Source organism: Pleurodeles waltl, unplaced genomic scaffold (assembly GCF_031143425.1).
Source record: "Pleurodeles waltl isolate 20211129_DDA unplaced genomic scaffold, aPleWal1.hap1.20221129 scaffold_37, whole genome shotgun sequence".
NCBI classification, from domain to species: Eukaryota; Metazoa; Chordata; class Amphibia; order Caudata; family Salamandridae; genus Pleurodeles; species Pleurodeles waltl.
In genome coordinates this window covers 11,357,455-11,364,943 of record NW_027150076.1, presented here as the reverse complement: position 1 = coordinate 11,364,943, position 7,489 = coordinate 11,357,455, and the positions used below count along the sequence as shown (strand labels likewise).

Below are 7,489 nucleotides of genomic sequence, written 5' to 3'. Positions count from 1 at the left end.
ATGAAATGAGATTGTGGTAGGGTTCACTCTCCTCCTCTACTCAATCATCCATCACCAAAAACATGGTGACCTCAGACCTCTCAGGGTGGGTCTTCAGGCGATTGAGGTGAAGGACCCATAAAGGGGTTTCTGGGTGTCTTGAGAACCACCAGGTAGGTGGTTTCCTCCTTACTCTCAATCACATCATGGGACCCTGTACAACGATCTCGGAGGGCCCTGGGCTCAACTGGCTCCATCATCCTTACCTTCTGGTCATGCCTAGACTCAACCAGAGTTGCCTTCTGGTCATACCGTTGCTTCATCACCTTCTGGCTAGCTTCTGAGGTCTCAGAAGCCTTCTTCCAGAACTTCTGCATTTGATTGCCAACAGCTAGCGAACAGCTAGCGTGTAGCTAACCACATCTTAAGAGGATCTTTTGGGAGCTTGCTCCCATCCCTCCTTCACTAAACTGAGGGATGCCATTATAGGGTGACCATAGAGTAGCTCAAAATGGCTGAATCCTACTCCTGTGCTATTCCCTGTATGCAAAGAGCAGGGCAAGTGGGCGTCCCACTTCCGCCTCATGGGCTCCGATAGGCCCATAATCATGTCTTCGAGGGTCTTGTTGAATTTCTCAAGAAGCCCATTAGTCTGGGGATGATAAGGTGTGAAGAACTTATAGGTTGCCCCACATTCCTTCCACATGGACTTCATGTACATGGACATGAAACTGTTGTCCCTTTCTGGCACCACTTCCTTGTGGAAATCCACTTGGGTAAAAATCCCCCTCAAGGTCCTAGCCACTGCAGGTGTAGTTATGTTCCTCAGAGGGATGGTCTCTGGGTAGCATGTTGCATGGCCTACCAAACCCAGGGTAAACTTGTTGCTCAAGGCAGTTTTGGGGTCCAAGGACCCAACAATCCAAGGACCAAACAATGTTGATGCCTCCCTCTTAAAGGGGGTGCCAACAGGCATGGGACTCAGGGAGCCTTGAGCTTGAGCTTCTTCCTGGTCTTCCCACTGACTTGATAGGTGAGATAGTCGTACAGAAAGCATCTGAGGCTGTCATCATCCGGGGCCAATAAAAGTGGGGGACAAGTCTGTCAAAGGTCTTGTCCTGCTGCAGATATCCTGCTGGAGAATCTCCTGAGCCAAACCCCGTAGGAATGCTCTATAACATTGGGGAACCACATGTGCTGCCCCATGCACAGGTGCCTTAGAGGAGGCTGTTCTCCCAGTAAATAAGGTGATCACTGATCTCCAGAGGTATCATCTTCTGCCTGGGCTTTGGTCTGCTGGCTCAGCCTCTCAGGGGCTGGGCAATCTCTCTGCACCTTGCAGAATTCCTCCCTGGTAAGCCCACCCTCAATTTGCCATCCAGCAAGCTCAGGCAGGTCTCCTACAGAGGCAGTGTCCTCCCTGGTTGTCTCCAGGGCCGCCTCCTCCAGCACCCCATGTACCGGTACTGCAGGAGCTTCAGAGGCTTATTTCCCACGCCTCCTGCCCTTCCATTTCTTTGCAGCTGCCTTGACCATTCTTCCAGGCTCTCTTGTCTCTCCTCCCTATCAGCCTTGCAACACTTCTTGTTGGCCACCTAGGAGTCTGGCCATCTCGTTCACCACATAATCTAAATCTCAGTGCAACGTCCATCTTAAGGTTAGGCTTGCACTGCACCCTAACACATACATTAAAGTAAAAAACATTTATTCTGCCACTCTCCTGCAGTACCTGACTGGTGGAGTTGCAGACTGGTGATGTGGGGAAGCTTCTTCTTTATCTGGGAGAAGGACTCCTTTGCCAATCACAACCGAAAAACACAAATGTGCAAAAGGCCCTACATATAAATTACATTTTTTACAAGCTATGGCTGAAGGTGAATCATGCACACCCTCCCTGGTGCGAGCCACGACCATTGGCCAACACCAGGGAAGGGTTTTAAAATCCTCCAGTGCTTTGCTTTGCTTCTGTGTCTTCCCCCACCTGTCGATCTGTGACGTCAGTGCGAGGCACGCTGAGATCACAGTTTGTTTTCCCCACCAGTGCAGGAAGCAGCAGTTAAGGCCGCTTTCTACTCTGATGGGGAATGAGGCCTAAAAAGGCCTCCCCAGCTTTCAGGGAGGCCTCCCTTGAAAGGGGAGACTCTCCTCTTTCAAATGAGACCTTCCTGAAAGAGTTTCCTGGCTGTGGATCGTGGCCGTGCTGAAATCAACAGCCAGGAAACCACACTAGATGCCAGGGATTTCATCTAGGAGGGGTCTGCCCTCTTCAAAATGGGCTTACCCCCCAGGGTCATATTTTTTAAATAAATATGTTGGTTACCCCTGGGGTGAGCACATTAGCCCCCCCAGGAGTTAAAAGATTTAAAAAACATATAATTGATTGTGTCGCCCATGAGCAGGACTGATACTTGTGAGGGAAAATTTGTTTTATAGATGTGTTGTTTCCCTGAGGGCCACAATCGCCCCCCAGGGAAACCATAAGTCTATTAAAAAAAAGTTTACATGTATATATATATATAAAGAGAGAGAGAGAGAGAGAAGGAGAGGGACATCCTATAGAGGGAGATAAATCTCTCTCTCTTTCATGTATTTTATGTACATGTAAATATATATATAAACACATTTCTTCCGCGTTTACGAAGAAAGACAGCACTCCATGAACACAGCAAGTTAATTATTTAATCGCCAACAGTTGGCGATTAAATAATTAACTTGCTGTGTTCATGGAGTGCTGTCTTTCTTCGTAAACGTGGAAGAAATGTGTTGATAAAATACGCGGTGGCGCACGCATTGAGACTAGCACCTTTGACGGTCTGGTGCAGAAAGGAAACGCCGAGTTCGAGTGTCTGTATATATATATATATATTTATATATATATATATAAAATAATGTATGGGGAGATCACTTGTCAATGCATGTGTGGTTTCCCTGGGGACTGCGATCGGCCCCCAGGGAAACAACACACACATATAAAAGTGATCTCTTTACATGTACATATATAGATATAGCTTTTTAACAGCAATAAAAATATCAAGATAACTCTTGTGATTATGTTCCTGCTAGAGAAAGAGATCAGACTTTTGCCTAGTGACAGTTTTGAAGCCATAAAGTAGCGCAGAAGGTTTATATGCCTGTTGCTAAGAACAGATCTGCATGCTGTGTGAATTACTGAGTGGATTAGTAAAGCCAGCCATTACCTAAGCTTGAAAACAATGTAAATGTATGTGTGAGGGAGGCTATAGAGAGATGAAGGGCACTTTTGCTGAGTGGTAGTGAGGGAGTCCGCGGAGGAGGTCATAGGAGTGAGGGCACCAAAAATGATTGTCAGACTGGACGCCACCAGTGCTAAAGGCTGTGATAATGGGTATGTGGCAAGGTGAAGTAATAGTGTGTCTTTTTTCAGTGTCTCCAAAGAACCTGCTGATTGAGAGAAGAAGCGAAGGTAAGGTGACTGTCATTTACTGACATTACTGTTGCACATATTACACACCCACCAACAATTTTGTGACCTTTTCTGCCTTATACCTAGGGCACAGTTTAGCCAGTAGCAGAGATGGCGTCTCATTGGATGACTGCTGCTCAAGCCCTAACTCTGGTTATGGAAGATAGCTCTGAAGTAGGATCAGTGACTGACACAGCAGATACTGAGACAGCATCTGAGGGAGAGGACAATGGAGCAGAATCTGGGAGTGATTTTTCAGTCGGCAGTGTTCCATCCGACAACTTCTCTTTCTGTGATTTTGAGGGAGACGATGAGGACAGTCGTGCTGTCCCTTTCCAAACACAGTCTATGCAGCAGGACAACAGCGGGTTAGCCCATCCCAGAGAGTTGTGTGTGGCGGCAAGCACAAACAGAGTGCTCGCTTGGTTGCCCCCCAATTAAGTTCAGCCCCAAATTCCACCTTTTACTGGTGACGCTGGATGTAAAGTCGATACGGCCAACTTTATGTTGACTTCCTTCAGCAAATTGTGCAGCAAACAAATTTGCATGCAGAACAATTCCTGAGGCAGCATGGAGGCACTCTTGGGCCCTGTTCTAAGACACGCCAGTGGACTCCCAGTTCGTTGACAGAGTTGACTATATTTTTGGGCCTTACACTCAAAACTGGGTTAGTGCAGAAATGCACCTTGCAGTCCTACTGGACAACTCATACAGTTTGGGTAAACACATCTTCACACAGGGCCGCAACAGGGCAGGGCCCATAGTGTATTGTGGAGACATCAAAATTATGTATCACAAAACAACCTGGTTTTGTAAGGCGGTCACCTGCGTTTTTCATCCGGGGCTTGACGACCATATAGGGAAACCTACCAAACCCAGACATTTATGAAAACTAGACATTCAGGGGAGTCCACGGAGGTGTTGCTGGTGTGGATTCCCCAAAGTTTTCTTACCCAAGATACCCTACAAAGGTGAAACGCTGAATAATGACTCTATTTTTTCTTGCATTTCTGTCACGCAAACTACAGGAATATGCGAAAAAATACCTACCACACAGTGTTTTTCCACGTGTCCTGATAAAAATGCTACCCCACTTGTGTGCCTGTGCCTAGTGCCTGAATCACGAATGGATCACTCCAGGGTCAACAGTAGCCCTCATGTAAGGACTACCATTGACCCTTTTGTGACTTATTCCTATCTATGGCACGAGGCCCAGGCACACCAGTGGGGTAGCGTTTTTACCGGGACAAGTTGGGGAATGCTAGGTGGAAAGATGTTTGTGGCTCCATGCATGTTGGACGTGGCAATAAAATGTCACTCATCGACACAGTGAAATAATGGAACTGTCGCACATAAGCATACTTGACAGCTATGTGAGTGCACAGTCAAAATAGCAAATATAAGCTGAAATCACCTTAAAATGTGTACTGGAGCTGCCTTAACAATACTATTAAAGCTTTCCAATTCCTTACAGGAGCATTTTGTTAAAGGCCAAATTCTTGTCAATTCCGCTTGCCATTTAGGTTAAGGAAATACAACCATGTAGGTAGCAAGTTCCCACATTAGCTAGTTCTGCCTTTTTAGGTAACAGTTCATTCTTGCAGGGCCTGTAAGAGAGAAACTACAAGTCCCAGAATGCAGTTGCTGCTATTAAAAAAAAATAATAGTTAAAGGTTCCAGGGCGGCTCTGAACGAAAAGGGGGAAAACATTCATTCTCCCAATTCAAATGGGAGACTGAAGTTTGTGGCCAGAAAACAATTTCATTTTAACTTTCAAACGTTTAAAATTCCCACCACTCCGTTGCAAACATGGACATTCATCTTACCCACATTTTGTATCCAATCTCCCTCTTAGGTTTCTTTATTACACGCGGCAAAGTCTCATCGAAGAATCCACAGGAGCCTGGAGGCGGCGGTTCCGTCAGCGGCCACCGGAGGGCGCTCCTCGCCTGCTGGTGAAATCCACTGAGCACACTATATGAAAGGGAGAAGGGTTTCCTCTTCCGGGTCAGCGGCGGCAGAGACAGCACCAGCAGCGGATGCCGACATCACTTCCGGTCTCGCTCTGTGTCCAGCCTGCTGCAGGGGAGGAGGGACCCCCTGTCTGTCTGTGCAGTTATCTTCATCTTCAGACCCTCACAGACCCCCCAGACCCCAAATCTGCACCTGCCCCCCCCCCCCCCCCCCCCCCCAGGAGGAGGAGAGAGCCTGGAAATGTCTGCACAGGTTTCTGCTCAGGTAGGAGATTGTCAGCACCTTCTGCTGTGTTTGTAGAAATAGACTGAATAATCCTGAGGAATCTGTGCACATTGCACTGCATCTTACTGCAATATGAGGAATCTGTGCACTGCATCTTACTGCACTGTGAGAGATCTGTGCACTCCACTGCACCTTACTGCACTGAGATGAATCTCTGCATTGCATCTTACTGCACTGTGAGGGACCTGTGCACTGCACTGCATCTTACTGCAATATGAGGAATCTGTGCACTGCATCTTACTGCACTGTGAGGAATCTGTGCACTGCACTGCATTTTACTGCACTGTGAGAAATCTCTGCCAGGCTGAGCTGGGCTCTTCTATCCGGGGTCCTCTGGGGGCTTTCCTTCCATCACTGGGGGTGTTTGTGGTCATCATTTGTGTTAAAGAGGGGATCTGTGCATTGCATCTTACTGCACTGTGAGGAATCTGTTCCAGGAGCTGGGCTGAGCTGGGTTCTTCTATCCGGGGACCTCTGGGGGGCTTTCCTTCTGGGCCTGGGAATGTTTGTGGTGATCATTTGTGTTAAAGAGAGGGTCTGTGCACTGCACTGCATCTTACTGCACTGAGGAATCTGTGCACTGCATCTTCTTGCACTGAGGAATCTATGCACATTGCACTGCATCTTACTGCACTGAGGAATGTATGCACTGCATCTTACTACTCTGTGAGGAATCTGTGCACATTGCACTGCATCTTAATGCACTGTGAGGAATCTGCACTGCATCTTACTGTACACTGTGACAAATCTGTGCACTGCATCTTACTGCACTGTGAGAGATCTGTGCACTACCCTGCATCTTACTGCAATATGAGGAATCTCTGCACTGCATCTTACTGCACTGTGAGGTATCTGTGCACTCCACTGCATCTTACTGCACTGAGATTAATTTGTGCACACTGCACTGCATCCTACTGCACTGTGCTGGTAGGGTGCAATGGTAGAACAGCCATGACTTGTGAAACATTCACCCCCATTTATACCCCTCTGTGGGAACACAGAGTTCAGCTTGAGGCTGGACAGACAGGTGTTCGGGCAGTGGGGAGCGGCGAGGTGCATTAAAATAGGTGAAACGTTCCATTGTGCTGAAATAAAATCCTTTGCAGACTCACATAACCGACAACTTGAGCTTTGCTCTCATTGTCTATTTGATGTCACTCAGACCTACTCAGTGAAAAACATCCCCGCAGTTTACTATTAGCCGTCTATAATTCTATAGATGTGGTATCGCAGACACTACTTGTCACAGAAATTTCCTTTAGGAGGAGGTAGATGAGTAAATGTTGGCAATCTTTGGGTCATGGAGTGATGTTTGATTGGTATGGCCAGCACACTCTTCTTTTCTTCAAATATTTTATTCCATGCTTCCCGGCAGGAGGATGTAGCAAATAGTATTGCAACTCCCTGATTTAGAGGAAGACAAACATTGATGGATGAACCTTTTGGACCTAAATCAGTCCTTTTCTAGGAGGTGTGGCTCTTGCATGAGACATGTTGCAGGCTGATTCATGTTGCAGTGACAAGACTGCAAGTCATTTGGCTAGGGCATTCAGGCCTGTGCATTTGGACTGATAATGTTCACCTTGACATTGTGACCATGGATCCATCACACATCTAGATTGTGTGGGTAGGAGACCTGTGGAATTGAGTGCCCCGGTTTTATTCATTCCCACCTGTACCATTCTAGGATTCTTTTCGTTTTTGATCACTACTCTACACTACATTGGTAGCCTTGAAAGTCAGTTTCACCACCTGTATCCAGAAAAACACCTTTTAGGATTTAACATCAATATAGGGCATGAAGAACTC

At 46.9% G+C, this 7,489-nt stretch overlaps 1 protein-coding gene across 1 annotated transcript in view; it reads left to right on the top strand.

Annotated features, from left to right (window-relative positions):
* Positions 1-5,594: 5,594 nt before the first annotated feature.
* The window catches only part of LOC138276097 (zinc finger protein 79-like), an 80,975-nt gene continuing 79,080 nt past the window's right edge, over positions 5,595-7,489 (top strand). Inside the window, exon 1 of the mRNA XM_069219153.1 lies at positions 5,595-5,659. The gene's annotated coding sequence lies outside the window, so the exon portion shown is untranslated. The remainder of the gene's footprint in view (positions 5,660-7,489) is intronic.